The sequence below is a fragment of the Hordeum vulgare genome, chromosome 7H (assembly GCF_904849725.1).
Source record: "Hordeum vulgare subsp. vulgare chromosome 7H, MorexV3_pseudomolecules_assembly, whole genome shotgun sequence".
NCBI classification, from domain to species: Eukaryota; Viridiplantae; Streptophyta; class Magnoliopsida; order Poales; family Poaceae; genus Hordeum; species Hordeum vulgare.
In genome coordinates this window covers 242,857,637-242,880,261 of record NC_058524.1, presented here as the reverse complement: position 1 = coordinate 242,880,261, position 22,625 = coordinate 242,857,637, and the positions used below count along the sequence as shown (strand labels likewise).

Here is a 22,625-nt window from a genome sequence, read left to right as displayed (position 1 = left end):
CATCACCATGAAGTTGTATGTCATGATCACCATTAAGCATAATGAATAACTATTTTCCTCGTCTGAAGGAACACACCTGCTGAACTGGCTTGGTGTGATCTTTCGGGTTCACAAATTCCGTGCAGCCAAACTTCCTAGCTGAACATGGAGAAAATAGAAAATTTGAGGAACTTCTCAAAACAACAAAAATAACCCCATGAATAGTAAAATAAGGAGTATTTACCTTCTTCAAATCTGCTGGCGTTCAGGTCAACACCAGTGATCCTTGATGCACCTGCAATCCTTACATCTTCTGCAGCCTAAATCATACAAATACGACGGGCAAATAGATGCAAGTCAGATGCATGTACCGGTTGCAATTGCAGAACAATCAAGGGAGGGATTAGGACACTTACCGCAAGGCCAACAACCCCTAGCCCAAATATCGCCACTGTGGAACCCTTTGGTGGTTTTGCAACATTAATTGACGCACCAAGACCTAAAAGAAAGAATGGCAGCTCAGCATCACGAGATAAGCTGTAGCCATAATAAGCATACTACAACAGCAATACAAGTCAACTTACCAGTGGAAATACCACAGCTAAGAACACATACTTTATCAAGGGGAGCCTCAGAGTTGATCTTGGCAACACAACCGACATGCATGACAGTGTACTAACTGAAGGTGGAAGTCCCTACGAAATGGTAAATCGGCTTGCCGCCAATAGAGAAGCATGACTTGCCATCCCCGATCATCACACCTCTATCGGTGTTGATCCTGAGCAGATCACACATGTTGCTCTCCGCAGACTTGCAATGTGGACATTCCTTGCACTCCCCGGTGAACACAGGGAGGACGTGGTCACTAGGGGCAACATCTGTCACGCCCTCTCCAACACTCTCCACTATGCTGTGAGCATGAATAAGTTCAGGGGACGTGCAGCAGATAAATTTGACCAGAAATATCTATATAAAAGGACTTCATGTCCGAGCACCTCAGATAAATAAAGAGATGGATAGATATAGCAATTCAACTAAAGAAACATGGAACAAACCCCTGATGTATCTTCACTTCTTTGAGAATCCTAGTACCAATCTATGATATTGACTTATGTCTCCATAGTTACTCTATCAAGATTCAACGACAGTGACACCACTACGATACAGACAACAACAATTATTTAGTAACAGCTTACACATGCAGCACAGTTCTTATGATTGCTTCGCATGTTTTCAGTTCTGTGGTCGACCTATTCTCTGTCAACAAACAATTAGCACAAGCTGAAATCTGGAAATCCTAGAGGAGAACATAAACTGAATGTATTAACAACATGGTAAACATGTATACACAGAGTAGTAGTAGTTGATCAAGGAAGGTGGTTGAGACTTGAGAAACATACCCTCCAGCTTCATGGCCGAAGATCCCAGGGAACATGGGGGTCTGCCCCTGAGCATCACGGGGGCCGGCACCGAGCGGCACGGGGGCGGCCGCGAGCTCGCTGGGCGGGGGCGAGGGCGGGCCTGAGCGGCGCCGGGAGCGGCGGCTAGCGCGCGGGGGCGGGGGCGAGGGCGGGCGACCGAGTGGCGCCGGCAGCGGCGGCTAGCGCGCGGGGGCGAGACCGGGCGGCATCGGGAACGGCGGCTAGCGCTCTGGGGCGGCGGTGGCGGCGGGAACGGCGGCGAGCGCACGGGGGTGGGGGCGGCACCGGGAGCGGTTCCAGCCTAGAGAGGGCGGTTCTAGCGTAGACGAGGCCTATGGATCTGGTTTTCTTTACTGAATTGTTTGGTTTTCGGAGGGTTGAAAAAAATCAGTGATAGGAGAACGTGGGTGGGGGAGACGAGCTAACGAGAGGTTGAACCATCACGACGGCAGATCCCCCTTTAATAGTAGAGATTAACGTATGCAACACATGAAATAATATAACTAACCTATACTAGACATGCATGACTAAATGTTAGCCGACCAAGATAAATATTTAGATAACTCTAAATATTTGTAAAGGTTAAATGACAAATAACTATATGCAACAACTAATGATTAACCTTGACTTCGTTTAGCTTATAGCAACTCTAAAACAATATCAACTTACTCTAAAATCTAATGTAACATAACATGCTCATGATAACTCGTAAATGGAAATTAAATATATAACACATATGATTAGATAAGCGCTAACGTACAACATGACATGACTTCACACATAAACAATCACGTAAGCAACATGATTGGGAAAGAATATATGGAACAATCTAATATATTTGCCATGTTAAATAAAAATAAATTAAATCAAAATATAAATTATTCTAGTGATTAAACAAAGGAAACAATGAAAATTGTATGCAACTATAAGCATGGCGAACATTATCAAAGTTGTGTGTGCATGCACAAGAGAGGACTACAAAACTAAATAAATAAATAAATAAAATCCTTACAAACATGATAATAATTCACAACACATGTACGTGCATATATCCTACGACTACTTACCGCATCAAAGAAAAATAACACGTGAAATAATATGTTCAACAATTTTCAAAAACTATAACCGGTAAAATAAATCTAACAAGTCATTTGCCGAATCAAAATTATGAGACACATAAAATGCACTCTATGGATAAAACGAACATAAGAACAATAACATATTATCGCAAAATTAACTGATGAATAAACTCCGTAAATCTTAACCAAACGACTACACGGATATATATTTTACAATACTATTACCAAGCAAGTAATCCAGTTAATTTTATGTAACTCTTATAACATCACACAAGTGAAAAATAAATAGTGCAAGAAACTTCCACTTAGTGAAATTCTGTGAACCCAACAAACATGTAAAATGATATATAAGCAAAATCTAAAACCACAAACGGGGTCCTCTGACCACTTAAAATATCTCATCTATTGATAGCTAGATCAAGCAATGAACAAAAGAAAAACAATGGAAAAAGTCTATAATATTTGGTTCATGCGACGGATAGCATCGACGCGCCCAACGGCCAAACTAGGAGGAACTATGATGTCTAGGAGATAACACCCGTGATGTTGAGACGGTGTGCAAGAGGAATTGGATAGAGACTCACCGAGCATGAAGATATAAAGCGATGAACTCGACGAACAGTGTATACGGACATGCGGAATTCTTCGCGTGTGGTTGACGGATCACGTTCTTTCTTCTTTGAATGGAGCTACGGCATGGAGAAGAAACTTCTGGCGCAAGGATACGGATGGAGATGCTTGGAGTCGCCGGGAACGAGCACTCGCATCCATGGAGAAGCAAAAAATCGAGGAGCGTTCTTGGAGAGAGGTGGAAGGGAGAGGGTAGGGATGCTACGGGAATTGAAAGAGGAGGTTGGGGCGCACATATATATAGTTACTGATTTGAAAACGGTGGGGAGTCAAGGAGATTAGAGAAGGGCAGGAGTTCATGGTTGTGGCGTTTCTTCTTTGTACGTTAGTCTGTACGTTACTAGTCTGTACGTTACGTGAGTGGAGAAGAAGAGAAAGAGCTCGGGCTTCCAGCTGGGAGATGAGGAGCGTTGGAAGATGGAAAGTGGAGCAAAAATAGGAAGAGAGAGAGGGAATTAAAGAAGGATGCATCTGTTTCCTATATACGTATATGTGGTGTCTGTTGGATGTTTCTCTCCCGTAGGCATGAACGAGAGAAAGAATAGTAGTGAAGAAGAGGTGCTCCTTTGCGTGGTAGTGGGCTAGTTCAACCACGCCTATTAGGAAAAGGAAGTGAGGAAGAAAAGAAAACAAATGGCCTAAGCCCATTAAAAAAAGGCTGAACCTAAGGAATAGAATGAAAAGATACTCGCCTAGAGATTGCAGTCCAGATTTTTATAGGTGGTAAAGAAACATATTTTCTCTTAGGAAAATAAATAAAAGAAGCTCAAACGTATATCAAATGAACTGAGACATCCAAGAAAATGTAGACTCACTAGATTAAATAAGTTTGAAGAAGAAAATAAAACAAAGTTAAAATAAAAGAACAAAACAAAAATTAAATTTGGTTGCGATTAGTTCAAATTAAATCCTCTAAATTTTCAAAAACTCAAACTTAAAATTTTGTTACCACATAAATCAATCGAAGTTTTCTCGGCCTACTTTTTGAATTTTTTTTTAAATTTTGATTAGACCGGCTTTCCCCTACTCCTGGTGGATAGTCTCAAGAAGTGCCACGTACGCCGCACGCCCATCTTCCTCTACCACGAGCACTGGGTCAACGCCGACACCAAGGAATATCACGTGGACGTGATAGTGAAGGCTAACGACTCCCTGTCTAGTTGGTTCTTTGAAGGACCACAAATGGGGAAACTGATGCTGGCAGTGGAGACAACCTCATGAGAGGCGCTCGTGCGTCTCCGTGATATCCTCCCTGAGATGGCTGATGATCCCGCTACTCGTCACCTACCTTTTATTTAGGAAGGAGAGGACGGGAGTTGGACGCTCACCCCATCGTCTGAGGACGGGATGCCATTAAGGTTTCAGACCTACTTCAGTCTCTCATCCAACACCCTGACACACCTTCTGGTTAAGGAATCAACGAAGCTTCGCCAAGAACTGCACCAAGTCAAGGGCCTACTTCACACCGAGAAGATGAAGAATCGCAAGGTGAAGAAAACAGGAGCACCTGAAGGAAGGACCGGTGTTGCTACCAGGGGTGGTGTGCTACCGATCCGGGCTATCCCTCTTCAGAGTCGCCGCCTGACAGTGGAAGAGTATACTGAGCTCTTCGCCGCCTCACCTAAGAGACGCCGTGATGTACTGCTTCTTTCTTCCACTCCTTTGAAGGAAGAAGACACCGACGAAGACAAAGATCCTGTCGAACCCACCTATGAGACCGAGCAGTCCGTCGTGTAGGATTTCAGCATAGGCAACTAGGAGTACCCATGAGAGTAGGGTATCCATGTATCCGATCTTTCAAATTATGAGTGTGTATGATGTAAGCCGCATTCTGCCTTAGGCAGCCTATAGGCGACTACGTCACATGTTTTCAATGAATGCAAATTCCATTTCCAGGACTTCGGTTTTAAAGACTCACACTAGCGCACATTTGGACCCCCCCCTCTTACTAGAGCAAACCCTTGTGGTTTCAAGCAAGGTGGAATATTGACCTGTCTCTTTCCATGACAGGATGGTGAACGCAACCCGCAACAGCACCTTCGGCAACCCCGGCGCCGCCTCCTCAGGTCAGCCGCAGGGAACCGAGGGAGAAGCTCACGCTGGAGATCACCATGAGCAGCCTGGCAATGTTCCTCCACCACCTCCTCCCGAGAACTTGACTATGGCTCAGTTCCTTCAGGCTCTTCGCGAGGAGCGTCAAGCCAACAATGCCGTTATTCAGCAGCTGGCTCAAGTCCTAGTGAACAACCTGCCACAGAACGGGAATGGCAATGGCCGCTCTACTCTCTCCGAGTTTATGCGGACTACACCTCCCATATTCACAGAGACGACTGAACCATTGGATGCCAATGACTGGATTCGCACTATTGAAGACCTCCTTGCGTTGGTCAAGTGCACCGATGAACGTGAGAAGGTCCTTTATGCTTCTCACTGTCTCGGAGGCACCGCCAGGGCTTGGTGGGATGGTTTCCAGATCATGCGAGCTGGGCAAGTCATCACTTGGACAATGTTCAAGGAAGGATTCCGCGCGGCTCATATTCCGCCAGGAATGATGACCATCAAGAAGCGGGAATTCCGAGCCTTGAGGCAAGGCAGTAGAACTGTTAAAGAATATCTGCAAAAGTTTAACCTCTTGTCGAGGTATGCCCCTGAGGATGTTAACACTGAGGCCGTTAAGGTGGAACGCTTCATGGAAGGGTTGCAACAGTCCCTGCAATACTAGTTGGTAGTTTGCGACTGCAAGACATTCAGCGACCTGGTTAACAAGGCACTTATGCTGGAAGACAAGAGTCGTGCAATGGACGACACCCGCAAGCGCAAGCTAATAGGTAGTGGAGCACCCACTAATGCAAGACCGAGACCATGGCAGTCAGCACCTCCGAGGCCCAACTATCAGCAGCAGCAGTACAAGACTCCGGTATTCCGTCAAAATTTTCAGCCTCAAGTCAACACCAAGCCAGTTTCCAACCCGTCGAATAACAGTGGAGTCAAGACCAACCCTCCGGGTCAGGTCACCTGTTTTGGGTGTGGCCAAACCGGACACTATTCCAGGCAGTGTCCCAATAAGGAGCCCGATGCACCGCGTCCCAATGCACCCAACCCAGGTCAAGGACCACCAGGCAGAACCCAGGTTCCCCGCAAGCAGCAGTTCAATAGCAATGGGCGGATCAACCACATCACCGCTGAAGAGGCGCAGGAAGACCCGGACTGCATTCTGGGTACGTTCCTCGTCAACTCCACCCCAGCTACAGTGTTGTTTGATTGTGGTGCTTCGCATTCTTTTGTTACTCAAAGGTTTGCGGAGAAGTGTGGTTTAAAACCCACTCTGCTTTGCGGGCAGATGGCAATTCAAACCCCGGGAGCAGTGTTGAGGACCAATCTAGGGTGTAGAAGGGTCGAGATAGTTATCAATGGGACGAGCTTCTTGGCAGACCTCATTGTGCTTAAGTCACAAGGCTTAGAAGTAATTCTCGGCATGGATTGGCTGGCCAAGCACCAGAGTCTCTTGGACTGTGCCAAGAGGGCCATTACCATGACAAGCGACCAAGGGGTCAAGGTCAAGTATGTCTCTGAGCCGGTATCAGCTCAAGTACCTCGAGTCAACAACCTATCCGAGGTAGAGCTCGACCAAGTGCCTTTAGTCTGTGAGTACCCGGACGCCTTTCCTGACGAGCTACCTGGAATGCTTCCTGACCGAGACATCGAGTTCATCATCGAGCTCATGCCCGGGTCAAGGCCTATATATAAGAAGCCTTACAGGATGGGATCCGAAGAGCTAGCAGAGCTAAAGAAGCAGCTGGATGAGCAACTCAGGAAAGGATTCATTCGTCCGAGTGCATCACCTTGGGGATCACCGGTTCTGTTTGTATCAAAGAAGGATGGTACCATTCGACTCTGCGTCGATTACCGTTCTCTCAACGAAGTCACAATCAAGAACAAGTACCCACTCCCCAAGATAGAAGACTTGTTTGACCAGTTAAATGGAGCTAAGGTATTCTCCAAGATCGATCTCTGATCCGGATATTACCAGTTGAAGATTTGACCCGAGGACATCCCAAGACTGCATTCGTGACCCGATACGGTCTCTATGAGTGCACTGTCATGTCCTTCGGATTGACAAATGCCTCAGCTTACTTCATGTACCTCATGAACAAGGTCTTCATGGAGTGTTTGGACAAGTTTGTAGTCGTATTCATCGATGACATATTAATCTTCTCAAAATCCGAAGAAGAGCATGAGCAACACTTGTGGTTAGTTCTCGGAAAGCTTCGAGAGCACCAACTGTATGCCAAGTTCAGCAAGTGCCAATTCTGGCTGAACGAAGCTGGATTTTTGGGTCATATCATGACGGCAAGCGGATTGGCAGTAGATCCATCCATGATTACCACAGTGACCAACTGGGAATCACCGAGAGACATGAAGGATGTCAGGAGTTTCCCCGGGCTCACGGGATACTACGCAAGTTCGTAGAGGGATTCTCCAGCATCGCTCGACCTATGACTCAGCTTTTGAAGAAAGGCCGGAAGTTCGAGTGGACACCGGCGTGTGAAGCGAGCTTCCAAGAGTTGAAGAAAAGACTGAGTACCGCCCTGGTAGTAGCTACCCCGGACATCAACAAGGAGTTTGTAATTTACTGTGATGCCTCCGGAACCGGACTCGGTGGAGTCTTAATGCAAGATGGCAGAGTCGTGGCTTACTTGTCACGGCAACTGCGTCCGCATGAGGAGAACTACGCCACCCATGATCTCGAGTTAGCAGCTGTAGTGCATGCCTTGAAGACATGGCGACATTACCTTCTGGGGAAGCGATGTGAAATATACACGTACCACAAGAGTCTGAAATATATCTTCATCCAAAGGGAGCTGAATATGAGGAAAGAAAGATGGCTTGAGTTAATCAAGGATTACGACCTCAGCATTCAGTACCACCCCTGTAAGGCAAACGTGGTAGCCGATGCTTTAAGCCGGAAGGCTGGCACCTTGAACGTCATGCTCAAGGAAAGGTTGCCCGCCTTGTATGAAGAGATGGAAAGCTTCGGGCTAGAGTTAGTCGAACCAGGATACCTAGCCAACCTCAAAGTCAAACCAACTCTGTCTGATGATATCAAGGAAGCCCAAAAGGGACACAAGAGTATTGAAGGCCTCAAGAGGAAGATACAGGAAGGCAAGGCCCCAGGGTTCTCGGTTGATGATCAAGGAGTGGTGTGGTACGGGAAACGCTTATGCGTGCCCAACAAGGCCGAACTCAAGGACTTGATCCTGCAAGAGTCTCATGACACGCCATACTCCATCCATCCCGGTGGTAGCAAGATGTATCAAGACCTCCGAGAACGATTCTGGTGGCATGGCATGAAGAGAGAGATAGGCTCCTACGTCGCTAAGTGCGATGTATGCCAGCGGGTCAAGGCTGAGCATCAGCGACCTGCTGGGCTGCTACAACCTCTTCAAGTGCCAGAATGGAAATGGGATAAGGTCGGCATGGACTTCATCACCAGACTGCCCCGATCGAGCAGGGGTCATGACTCCATATGGGTCATCGTCGACCACTTAACTAAGGTGTCTCATTTCATTCCGGTCAACACCACCTACGGGGGCGACAAGTTGGCTAGCCTCTACATTGAGCGCATCGTTAGCCTCCATGGAGTTCCTAAGGAGATCGTGTCCGACCGCGGCACGTAGTTCACCTCAAGATTCTGGAAGAAGTTTCAAGAAGCTCTCGGAACCAAGCTCTCTTTCAACACGGCTTTCCACCCGCAGACGGGCGGACAGACCGAGAGGGTAAACCAGATACTCGAGGACGTGCTCCGCGCATGTGTCTTTCAGCACTGTCTGTCGTTTGCTGAGTTCTCATACAACAACAGCTACCAGTCCAGTCTTCAAATGGCCCCATTCGAGGTGCTATATGAGAGAAAGTGCCGCACCCCACTCAATTGGTCCGAAACCGGAGAAGGACTAGTTTTTGGGCCAGAAGCGCTGCAGGAAGCGGAAAATAAGGTGCAGCTTGTCCAAGAAAACCTGAAGGCAGCCAAGTCCCGACAAAAGAGCTATGCGGACTCCCACCGCAAGGATGTGGAGTTCGTTCCCGGAGACTATGTGTACCTGCGCATTACGCCTCTCAAGGGAACCAAGCATTTCCATGTCAAGGGGAAGCTAGCCCCAAGGTTTATTGGACCCTTCAAGATCACGGCAAGGTGCAGGGAAGTGGCTTATCACTTGGAGCTACCCCCAGAACTTTTGGGTGTGCACAACGTGTTCCACGTGTCACAGCTCTGGAAGTGCTTACAAGTGCCGAACCGTTCCGATCCTTGCAAGGACATTGACCACCAAGCTGTTGACCTTCAACCGGACCTTACCTATCGCGAGAAGCCGATTCGCATTCTGGATGAAGCAGAGCGTTGCACCAGAAGCCGCACCATCAAGTATTTCAAGGTTCAGTGGAGCAACCATACCGAAGCAGAAGCAACATGGGAACGTGAAGACTATCTCCCATCAAAATTTCCAGAGCTATTTAACGCCTAGCTTAGGAATCTCGGGGACGGGATTCTTGTAAGAGGGATAGGTCTGTCACACCCTGTTTTTCACCACCAATGTTTTAAGTTGCAAAAATCAGAGCTTGTTAAAACTTTTTCTAATGATGTTGTGAATGCTATGAATGCCTTGTATGAATGTATGCTTGTTTCCTTGTTGATCCAAAACCCATGATAAATTTATTTTTAAATGAATTTTCAAAACTCTTTTTCTTTGACACCAGATCACCTCTACCTTGCTTGGGTTACACTACTAGCTCATGATGCCTAGTAGCAATCCCAACCAAAGTTGGTGATCTGAACTCAAATACTATTATTACTTACCAAAAACATTAGTTAATGATTTAAAACATTATTTTTCTATTTTAAATACATGTCTGTTTCTAAGGCCAGGAATGATATTCCCACAAGGAAAAATGCTTCTCTGCCTTAGAAAATTCTGAGTAAAATCATGGAAACTCAGAAGGACATATACTTTCCATATATAAGATTTTCAACCCTATTTTATATTATAATTATTTGAATAAAACCCTGAAAACCATTCCTGTCTGTTTTAACATTTTTAGATATTTCCAAAGGAAATACTCTCAATACAATCCCATTAAATTACAGGAGCCTCCCCAAGCCATATTTGGTGCCCACATAAAATCTCACCTTGATCCAAGGTGGGGAAGGTCACCAAATGAGCCTAAAACCCTCTCTGTCCAGAATAGAGTTGGAACAACTCTACATAACAAAGTTTGTCCAATGGGGGTGAAACTTTGCAGGGCTGTTTGGCACCCCAAATGAGGACTCCACACCAAAAATGAGATTTGCAGGACTCTGTTTAGTCACACTCCCTTTGGAGGGGACAGATCTGGCCACTTTGATGCATTTTCAAGTTTACAAAGCTAAACTTGTTCAATGGAGCTAAAAATTGGTGAAAACCCCTACTTTAACCCCAAGACCAAACCTGTTAAGTCGCAGTTCCAATGGTGGAGTGGAAGCACCCCAAACCACTGTCGAACACCTTCTGACAGGAAGGTAAAAACCCACCTAGCCACTGTTTTACCCAATGGCAAAGCCTCAAACTTGGTGTATTAGTGCCTCAGATCAACCTAAACACCCAGTCAACTGCCCCCTCCCTAGTTCAAAGCACAAGTGACAAGAACCCCAATTTGTGCCATAGATCAGGGCTCACAGCACTAGTGGAACCTGTCCCCCTTGACCAGCCAGTGCTCTCGCTAGCACACAACGGCTAGAAACACTCCCAGCAACACTCAGGACATGAGGGACACGTCTAAAGTGCCCCAGAGCGCGCCAGCATGCCGTGGCATGCCAAAACTGCGCTCTGGACGCGCTACAGGGAGCCGCCGAGAAGGGGACGACGCTCCTGGCCGGTTCCAACCTCCCCCGAAGGGTCCAAGACCTCCCCCGACAACCCCTCTGTGTAAAGCAGCCGCCAAGGACCCTCCTCTCCCGCGCTAGAGCTCGAGCGACGCGTGCCCGCGCATACCCGACTCGGCCGAGCATGCACAGACGCTGCAGCTCGACCACACGCCATCTCCCTCTGCGGCCGATGCTTCAGAGCGTCCCCAAACCATGTCCGGAGACCGTGCTTTCGCAGCTAGCTCCTCACTATGCACGCACGCATGCCACGGTGAGTCACCGGCGCACCGAGTCGGCTCACCGTCGCGAGCCTATAAATAGGCCTCCCCGGCGCCTCAGCACCCTTCCAGCAGCCTGTGCACACGACCACTAGCTCCTCCCTAGCCACCCAATCGAGCTTGCAGAGCCCCGGTGCTCGAGATCGACCGAGGCCCCTCCGCCTCGGAGCTCCAGTCAATCTCCGGCTACACGCCGGCTCCTGCGACACTCGACCCACCAGAGCACTACCTCGACAGCAGGAACCTTTCCCCCAACTGCCCCGAGCGATTCCGTGCCCCTAGCTACCAGTTCAACCACGTCCCGAAACCCCTCCGCCGCGGCCACCTCGTCGCCGGCGACTCCGAGCCTCTCCGGCGCTGTCCCGACCACCTGCAGGTAGGCGGAGGCACGCTGAACCCATTCTTGCCCTTAGCTAGGCCCAAGGACGACGGTAGCCTCGCCGGAGTTCATCTCCTCCTCCCTGGCTGGACGTAGGGGAAGAACCCGGCAGGTGGGCTCCACCTGTCAGCGTCCTGGAGCAACCCCGCGCGCAGCCACAACCGCTCACCCCAGGGGCCCGCACGTCAGGTTCAAACCTGGCGCGCGCGCGCCTGGCAGCCTGCTGGCTGGCTGGGCCGGCCTGCTTCCCTGGCCAGGCTTTGGCCTTTTTCTTTTTTAAAAAAAACAAAGACTAAAATGATTTTTGTAAAAATAACTACCCAGTGGAAAAATATAATTCTTCCACTGATATTTTTCTAGAAATGAGTAGTATTTGATTCTGCCATTGTTGACATTTTTAAAAAATAGAATCTATTTTATAATAATATAAAGGCATTAAAGGCAATAGTTTGCCCCTGTTTAGTAATTATTAAAAACGCTTAGCTAGTAAAAACTAAGAGAAGATATTTTTCAAATTAACAACCTAAATTTAACCAAGTTTTGCAGCATTTTTAAAAGTGATTTGTGATCTGTTTTTGTGTGAGCTATTTCTTAATTATTCTATTCTCGATGACAGAATTACCGAGTGGCGAAGAATTCGGAGCGGAAGACCTCGAAGACCCCGGATACCTAGCTGACCAAGGCAAGCAGCCCTTTGACCATGACTTGAGCATATCAATTGATGCATGCTAGAATTGAAGTACTTTTCCGTTGCATGTGATCATAGTGCCGGTACATCATTGGTGTGATGGTACCGAAGGCTTCTTCGAAGCACTTGCATGATGGTGATGTTATACATATGGCTCCTCGGAGCACAAGCATGATGAGCTTGATCCTACCATCTATGAGGATTCTGCTACTATCGTGTTGACTAGTAGAGTTAGAGAACCATTGCATGAGCATGATGTTGAGTTAAATCAAAGGTTTGTGAAAAAACCCGTCGGGTGCCACTAATGCCCGAGGGTGATGATGAGATGGGTGGCCACTTTTGGTGAAGTGGTGCACCGGTGTTTTGTGTGAGTATGGTTTCGGTAATGGGATTAGATTTATGATGTGTCGACCGTCCCAACCTCACTCGTGCGACCACATTACCCCTTTATGGGACGGGGCTTTGTTGATTACTCTGGTCGGTACTAGCAAAGAGCCACATTACTAGTGGCGGGAGTGATTGTCGTCACTCTCGTGATGGGGTCGTGCCAGGTAGGGCGACTATGCCATTTTTGTGAGTTCCAGGCACACCGTTGGTCCCCGCATGGTTGATACTGTCCAGAGTCGGTGCTCGTAAGACGTACAACATGTGGGCTGGGTACCAATCGAGTGGACCTCTTTGTTTAGTACCGTTAGGGGAAATATAATGATCGGGTACTTACCTCGGGTATATGTGATATACCGCGAGTCGTGGATGACACGGAAGTTTCCTGGTTCTCGTGGGTACAACGCGCAACCTCTGCAGAGTGTCAAACTATTCAAATAGTCGTGTCCACGGTCAAGGACAGTTGGATAATCCTGCTTAAACTACGTCCAGCATTTCCGCATAAACCAAGTGTGAGTGTGTGTGTATGTGTGGTAACTGTTGTTACAAGATGAACTGATATGACAAAGTTCGGTGACTTGGCACATAGGGTGAACCCAGAGTGTTCAGCCCTTGACAGATGCGATGGCATCTGTAACCTGTTCTTCAAGAGTAATTATTTATCTTGATGCATATTCATGATCATCCCACCAAGTTGCATTTCATCAAAGCTGCATGTTATTGTTGTACTTCACTTTCATTATTCATATCATGGGTTGTTTGCGAGTACATTCAAAGTACTCATTGGCTTGCCACTGGTTATATTATTGACCAGACATGGAAGGACCAGAGTTTGGCGATGAGTACGTCTTCGGAGACGGACCTGCGCTCTAGGACGCTTCCAAGTCAGAATGCCTGTCGGTGTAGGCTTGATGGCATGGGCACCCGCTTAGCCCTCATGAGTTTCCGCTACCCGTTGTACCCATTTTAATTGGCCTTAGGCCCTGCTTGTGAACCTGACCCTTCGGTCATTTGATGTAATATTCGGTATTTGGATGTAAGACTCTATTATTCAGTATCTGTGTTCAGTGAGCATTGATCCTTGGGATCACTGGGCACGACGATCTCGACTTACTAGTCGGGGTCCCCATATATTCGTTTTGACGCAAGCCCATGGAAACACACCTAACCCCCACATAGAACTCTCACGAAGACCATGGGTTAGTACACAAAACACGTAATGGACAATGCTTACCATACCATGGGATCACTTGATCCCTCTCGGTACATCTTATACGCTTTGTGTGTTGATCACACCTAACCCCCACATAGAACTCTCACGGAGACCATGGGTTAGTACATGAAACATGTAATGGACAATGCTTACCATACGATGGGATCACTTGATCCCTCTCGGTACATCTTGTACGCTTTGTGTGTTGATCATCTTGATTTACTCTTTGTCTGACGATCTTGATCAACCTTGTGTCTGTATGACCATTCTTTGGATAATACCTTGAATACCATCTTGGCATCATATAAACTCCTTGAACCCAACAGATGTACTTCAAGAAGTGCCTATGGACAAATCCTATAAATATAACTTAAGGCAACCATTAGTCCATTGGAATTGTCATCAATTACCAAAACCACATATGGAGTAATATGCTCTAACACCGTCCTCTCAAGATGGGTCGAGTGTTTAACTCCCGTCAATCCCGTCCTTAATAAAAGGCAAGTGACGAGTAGCTGGCTCGTTAGCCATCTCGAGAAGGATGTTGCGGAGACGCACGAGGGCCTCTCGTGCGGCTGTCTCCACTACCAACATCAGATCCTCCATCTATGGTCCTTCAAAGAACCAACTAGTTGGGGACTCATTTTCCTTCACTATCACGTCTATGTGATATTCCTTGGTGTCGGCATTGACCTAGTGCTCGTGGTAGAGGAAGATGGGCGTGCGGCGTACTTGACACTTCTCGAGGATATCTCCCAAAAGTAGGGGAAAGACCATCCCCAGAAGCATCTCAGGTATGCCGGCCATCTACAAGGTTGTAGGAGAGCGTTAGAAAGTTTTTTTATGGCTGCAAAAATCTTAAGTGTAAAGGCTAAGTGCAGTACTCGTCTCGGCTATCGTGCATGCTACCTAAGGCTACCTATAGTCAGGATGGCTCTGATACCAGCTCTATGGGGACCCCGACTTACGAGTCGAGATCGCCGAATGAACGTGCTCAGTGATCCCAGAGATCAATGCTCACCGAACACACATATGTTGAATATTAAGAGTCTCACATCCAAGTACCGAATTATTACAACAGATGACTGAAAGGTCAAGCTCACAAGGTGAAAGTGCGTTATATCGACTAGAGGCGGGGTGAATAGGAGATTTTTCGAATTTCATCACTGAGGAAATTCCTTTTGAGGAAATTCCTCACTGATGAATAACTTGCAGCGGAAACAGCAAAGGATCAGGGGTGCAAAGTATCACTACAGCAGTTTTCAAGGTGAGGATTATGAAAACAATAGTTTGCACAGTACGCAAGCACAGAGTAAGCAGCTGAGGATTAACTCGAGTGAAGAATTTGAGGTTGAGGAAATTCAGAGAAAGTTTTCAGCAAAATTTTCAAACAGTGACAATGAAAATCTTCAACATACAATATTGAGGAATTGAAAGAGTTGAAGAAATAGAACCCGTATCACAATGAAGACAGTAGTTGATGACCGAGTTCCAACTACTATGATAGTTGTACGTCTGGTTTGGAGAGGCTTGGTATTGAAACCAAAGGACACATAGTCCCTACCGTATTCTCCTTGAGCTAAGGACACACAGTCCTCGCCCGACACTCGTGGTAAGTCTTCAGGGCAGACTTCCAAACCCTCACAAACTTGGTCACCCGGCGATCCACAATTTACTGTTGAATTGCTCTAGACAATGATGCCTAACCGTCTGGAGGATGCACAGTCCTCAAAGGTAAAAGGCTTCAGTTCCACACAGCAACAAATTCTTCAGTGATGCTCAATCACTAGGTTTTGGGTTTGTGGTTTGGTGTCTTGGGTATTTCCTCACTTTTGATTTACTCTGGAAGACTCTGAGAAATTTGGGTTGCTCTAAATGACAAGTGTCAGTTTCTTGCGGAGCAGCCAACCAGCTAATGGTTGTGGGGGACGGCTATTTATAGCCTGGGAGCATCCCGACATGATTTGACATTAATGCCCTTAAATAATATGACCGTTGGTGTGGATTAGATCGTTGATGTGGCACGAATAACGGCAACGGTCGGGACCCTCAACTGTGAGGCTTTTGGTAGGATTAGGCTTGGGTTGAGCATCATGAGGAAATTCATTCCTAAGTGTTACCTCGACCCCCTTTAACGGTACGGTGTTCCTATGACTCAAGAGTGAAGAAAATGAAACAGAAAGAATAAATATTCACGCTTCAAAGTCTTCAGATCGTTTTTCTTCACGATGCACCGAATTCCTCATCTTCAATATCTTCATGAGGAATATCAATTTCATCGCAATTTCTTTGCTATCAAAGTCTTTAGCAGAAGACCAACTTATTCAGCCGAAGATATACATTTTTAGGGGTCGATATTCATCGTATATTTCAAACTCCTCGGCGACTTATAGATCATGTGGACACTCATGAACACATTAGATACTTAACCTATAAGTATTCAAACCACTAAAATCACTAAGGGGCACTAGATGCACTTACAATCTCCCCCCTTTTGGTGGTTGATGACAATTAGGTTAAGTCTTCGACTAGAATAAAATATGAAGTGTAAATACTCATTTGAGGAATTTGATATCAAGATACAAAGAGACTCTCCCTGAAGATGTGCATATCTTGAGGATTTTTCTTTTCTCAGCAAATGCACGTTGATGATTTATATCATGGAGATCTCCCCCCTGAGTCTTGTAAATCATGCATACATATGACATATAATATGAAGAATTTGAGAATGCATGATGAGAAATTGTATCTGACGAATTTCAGCATGCATGCATTAATATTTTGAGGAATGAGCATGCGAAGAAAAATGTTCAAAAAGCGTCAGAGTACCATTGGGCTTAAGTTACAACTCATTACATAAAACACTTCAGAAGAACCAAGAGTTTGTAACTTAATAAAGTTCATAAGCCCCAAAATATACCCCGCGTGAAGGCTAACTCTCAGATTTCTCCCCCTTTGTCATCAAGTGACGAAAAGGGACAAAACTGAGGACTAACGCGCCTTGAAGACTATCACTTCTTGGCTGATGAAGAAGACGCGTGAGGATTCTTGGTGACGGGCTTCCTCCTTGGGCCCATGGCAGTGTCTTCTTGTTCTTCATCGAATTCTGCAGTACGGAATGAAGAAAAGGAGCTGTCCTCAAGATCTGGAACTGGAATTGGCTTGAATTTCTTCTTGGGAGGCCACGACCAGTCAAAGTCCTAAGTAAACTCCAATTCATCAAGTTCTTCTTGAGTCTTCAGATGAGCCAGAGTGGCCCACATGCCATCAAAAACCTCATGAAGATAGTAGTGATTTTTGTTCACTGCATTCTAGGTCTCGTTGAGGGTTTTCACAATGGCACTGAATTGACGTTTTACCCATTTGTGATTCCGATCGACCTTCTGATGAAGAGTGAGGAGTAGTTCTCGGTTAGTCATCACCCTTGGAGCAACAGGGCTAGGTGGTTCCTGAGTTTCAGTGTCATCCCATGAAGAATATACATCTGGTTCACGAAACTGGACATCAAGGGGCCGACTTCCTTCATCGATGACAGATTTTCCTTTTCCTTCAACAAGCTCAAAAGTCTTCTTGTTGACCCTGATAGGAGGCATATATCCAATGTGATTGTTGAAATCAGCATGATAGTTGATGCATGACCTGTGTCTGATGAATCTCATGATCCATGGAGCGTAAATCTTCAGGTCGAAGGGTGACATATCATTGTCAGCCAGAGTCCTCACGAAGAAGTCATGAAGGTTTATTGGGATGCCATGAATGATGTTGAAGATGATATTCTTCATGATGCCTACAACATCTTCTTCATCATCATGGCCCTTGATTGGAGCGATGACCCTGCACAGAATCCTGTAGACAGTCCTGGGTTCATACTTCAAGTCTTGAACCAGAAAAGTCGTTCTTGGTGGTTGACCCTTGGCCAAAGGCTCCATGAGGACTTCCATCAGTTTGTTGGGCAACTCCCGTACATCATACATCATCACAGCTTGTTCTGAGGGAATTGAAACCGGAAGCACTCGCAGCAGCTCAGTAGCAGGAGATTTGTAATGTGTGTGCTGAGTCATCCAGTCCAGCACCCAAGTGTTGATATCCTTCGGGTATCCAGAGATGTGCAAACTTGCATAAAATTGAAGAATGATATCACTGTTCCAATCACAGATATCAGTGCAGAGAGGCAGTAGTCCGACTTCATGAAGAACATTGAGGATTGGGAGGAAACAAGGAATTTCTTCCAACTCAACATGAGGAATATGCCTGTGATGAAATATTTTGTTTCTTCCACAGAGCACGGAGGCATAGTAGTTGAGTTGAGTCCTTGTTCAAAACTTCTTATGCCTGATGCAAATCTTGTCACAAGGATTGTCGCTGATGAAATACATCTGTTCTTCATAGAATGCTTCCTTCTGAAACTTTGGCCTCTTTGAGAAAGGTTGATTTTGCATAGGCTGAAGATTATGCTGCTTCTCTTGAGGATATACTATCATTGCAGTCTCAGTGTTGACCACCACAATAGCAGTTTCAGTACTGGGTGCAGAAGCATTTTCTTCAGCTTGTACCTCAGGTTGAGGATTTTCTTTGGCCTAAACCTCGGGTTGAGGATTTTCTTCAGGTTGAGGGTTTTCCTCAGGTTGAGTATTTTCTTTTGGGTTTTCCTCAGCTTGAGGAATTTTCTTGGAGGAGGAGGCAAAATCTTCAACTATGCAGCTGATCCTTGTGCAGGTTCATCACGCGTCTTGATAGGAATGAAGGACTGAGGAATATCATCAATTTGAATTTCCTTGTCCATGGTTTCGTCAGAATCAACATCTTTCATTTCCTCATCAATCGAAATCTCCTCATCTTCTTCAGGAATGACATGGTCAATTCTGAAGGGATTCATAGTGTATTATGGATCTATCTTCAGAGGCACATCATCCAGTGGAGCAGTTTCGTCAAGTGTTTTGAGGCGCTTGGCCTCAGATGATTCTGGGTTAAAGAAGCTTTTCTTTTCTTCGCTTCTTTCTCAGCGGCCTTGGTTTTATTCACATCTGATGCAGACGGAACCATTTTTTCACCATTGAGGAATGAGGTGAAGGTATTTTCCCTTGAGTAGCTGGTGCATTATTAGTCCTAGCGGTTTCCTCAACTGAAGCATTTTCTTCAGTTGGAGCAAATTCATCAGCTGGCACAGATTAATCAGCTGGTATGTCCTTAGGTATTTCCTCAATTACCAGTTCACCAGCACGGCTTTCTTGAGGCATTTCCTCAGCAGGAGGTTCTTCTTCTTCATCTTCCTTAGTGAGCTGAACATAATAGCTGGGCTCACGCTGCTTTGGTTTTGCTGGAGGAGCAGCTTTCTTGTTATATTCATCAACAACATTAGTAGCAAACTTGATGAAATTTGACTTGAGACTTTGATGGTCAGATAGTTTTGAGTACTTATCGGTCAAAGTCTTCAGTTCAGCCTGGGTTGACACAAGATCATCAGGCGACAGGTTGAGGAGATTCTGCCGGAGGAATTTGTCCTTATTTAGCTTTGCAGCCTTTGCCTGCTTGGCTTGTGTCTCTTTCCATTTGGCCTCATTGATGAATGTGGCCACCATATGGCTGATACCAGGGGGAAGCTTCAAGTCATCAATGGGTGTGTTAGGGTCATCATACCAGACATTGATGTAGTCCAACAGGACCTTTGGGTCCATGGCAAGAGGAATAGCGCTGCCTGAGACTTGTGCGACGCGTTCCTTCTTGTTTTTGATGATGGCTTGAAGTGTTTCATCATCAAATTCATCACTTCCTTCTGATGTAGAAGGGAATCGGATGACTTTGCTTGGGTTGGGTCTGATGCCTCTTCCAGCAGTCATTTTAGTCTTCAATGGTGTTGGTGAAGACTTTGTCTCTGAGCTCGTGGCAGATGGTACAGAGGAGCTCGAGTGAGCAGGTTGTTGCTTGACAATTTTCTTGTGTTCAGGCTTTGAAGCTTGTGTTGCTCTTGAGGGTTTTGGCGCAAGTGCAGCCTTCTGAAGCAGTTGCTCTTTAGGCTTTGAAGCCTTTGGTTTCTCAGGCACAATCTTCACTTGAGGAATAGTTGTACCACAAGCTTCAGCAGCAGAAGAGGTGGCTGCAGTGGCACCAGCAGATTCCTCATTGAATTTCCTCACTGCAGCTTCTGCTTTCTTCTGAAGCTTAGACAAGTGTTTGTCTTTTTCCTTAGGATAATCATCAACAGTTTTGATGCTTGAAGGATGTGTTACCTGATGATTACCGAGAGGAGGCCTTTTGCCAGGTGGTTTGAGGGCGAATTTCTTCGCATACTTTGGAGTGATGAAGCGATATTCCTTCCACTCCTTAGCCCACCTGCGTTCTATCTTTTCAAGCCTAATTTTCCTTTTCGCCATAGGTTCTTGCTCATATGGCGTGCAATAGTCAAGGTACTTATCCTCAGTGATATCAATTGTAGTGTTCAGTTCAAGTTTCTTGCCGCCCTTTTGCTTTATGTCATCTTCCATTTTCTTCAGTTGAGGCTTTTGCCGAGGATTTTGCACTCTTGAGGATTGTGATGACACTGGCAAAGTTTCTTCGAGGAATGCTGCAAATGAGTTAAGTTGATGAGAACCTAGAGATTCATCAGCTGACATTTTGTACCTGTGAACAGAGTATAGGTGCGAGGAATTTGGAGAGGTCATATGCGTTCTCGGATTTGAAGAAATTGAAAATTTAAAAGTTGAGGAATTTGACCAGTGGGTTGAGGAATTTGTCTAAGCACTCTGATCTTGGGTTCCAGAGTTGTGTAGATTCGAAAAATTGCACAATTGAGGAATCACGTGAAGAATTTTAGTGGCTTAGTGAAATTCATCAAGTGTTTGAGGAATAGAGTGTGCGAAGCAGATAGACACTAAGGAAAAACAAATTTCTCAAATCTAAGGTAAAATAGTAGATCGAAAGGGACAGTAAAAATAGGATTTTATTTACACTATATGGCAAGCACGAAGAACAGAGACAGCAACAGTAGACGATCTTCGGTTAGAGTCCGTTGCGCCCTAACTTGGTGGCAGAAGACGGCTACGGCAGCGGCGGATGAAGATGGTCCACTTCCGACGTGAGCTCGGCGACGGTGAGGTCGAGGCAGTGAAGTTGTTCCTCGTCGGCGACAAGATTTCCAGCGGTGGCGCTAGGTTTGCTTGTGGCGGAGAGAAGGTCGAGAGAGAACGAAGAGTTTGGACAGAAGGGGTAAAGGCGTATTTATAGCTCACGTGAAAACTGTCCAGCCGATACTTTTGGACCGAACTACCCTTGCTTATTCGTCTCCGCACGACACGTGTAGCCAGAGTTTAAAGCCGTGGAGATCGTGCTTATCTGATCGTGGGAAGTGGGGTTCAGTTATTGTGTAACAATATAAAAATCATTTTTGAAGTTTCGAGGATTTCGTTGCAAAATCATCAGCTGACAAGGACACAGTGAGGATTTTGAACAAAGTTTCAAGTAGAACGCATATGAAGAATTGAATAGACTGGGTGTGAATAGCATAGAGAGGAGTAGGGTCCGATCACATTCACTTAGATGAAATACCAAATTGAAGAAATAGCTATAAGTGAATGTTGTTGAGGACTTTGAAATCACTTTCTATATATATATATATAGGCAAATGAAAATCATCAAGTGTTACCATTTGAAGATTTTGAAAAACTTGAGGATTTTGTGACAAAGCGTCAGGTTGATGAATTTCAACTTTGAAGAAAAACAACTTTCAAGAAAAACAACTTTGAAGAAACACAACTTTGAAGAATAATAACTTGAGGAATGTCAAAGTTGGGTGGTGGCGTGACCCACCGTATAAGAATGATGATTTCAGGCGCTGCGTACAATTGTCGTAGGGCCCTGAGAACCACATTCTTCATTAATTTCCTCACACTAAGAGTGATATTCTTCATTGGTTGAATAAAATCGATTCTTCATGCGTGGCACATCTAAGTCATCAATTTTGCATAAGTGTTAGGATGTGTACATATTTTACAAAACATTTGAAGATTGTAAGATATTTAACTCACACCGCAACTTGCAAAACCTTTTCTCATCCAAGGGCTTGATGAAGATATCAGCTAGTTGATCGTTAGTCTTCACATGGTCGATGATGATATTGCCCTTGAGGACACGGTCCCGAAGAAAATCATGACGAATCTGGATATGCTTAGTCTTCGAGTGTTGTACTGGGTTGTATGCAATCTTGATTGCACTCTCATTGTCGCGGTAGAGAGGCACATTCTTCAAATTGATGTCGTAGTCCTTGAGGGTTTGCTTCATCCATAGCAATTGAGCACACCATGATCCAGCAACAATGTACTCAGCTTCGGCAGTAGAGAGAGAAATGCAGTTCTGCTTCTTTGATGACCAGCAGACTAATGATCTTCCGAGGAAATGACAAATGCCAGAAGTTGACTTGCGATCCACACGGTCACCAGCATAGTCAAAATCAGAATATCCCACAAGATGAAGGTTTGAGCCCTTGGAGTACCATAATCCTAGTGTTGGTGTGTGAGCTAAGTATCGAAGAATATGCTTCACATCCTTATGGTGTGATTCCTTTGGTTTTGCTTGAAAACGTGCACACATGCAAACACTAAGCATTATATCTGGCCAAGATGCACATAAATACAGTAAAGAGCCAATCATTGAGCGATATACCTGTTGATCGAATTCTTTACCATTT

General features: G+C 45.6%; 1 pseudogene; it reads right to left on the bottom strand.

Annotated features, from left to right (window-relative positions):
• LOC123408685 overlaps nucleotides 1–22,625 on the bottom strand; it is a 39,518-nt pseudogene that overhangs the window by 7,961 nt on the left and 8,932 nt on the right.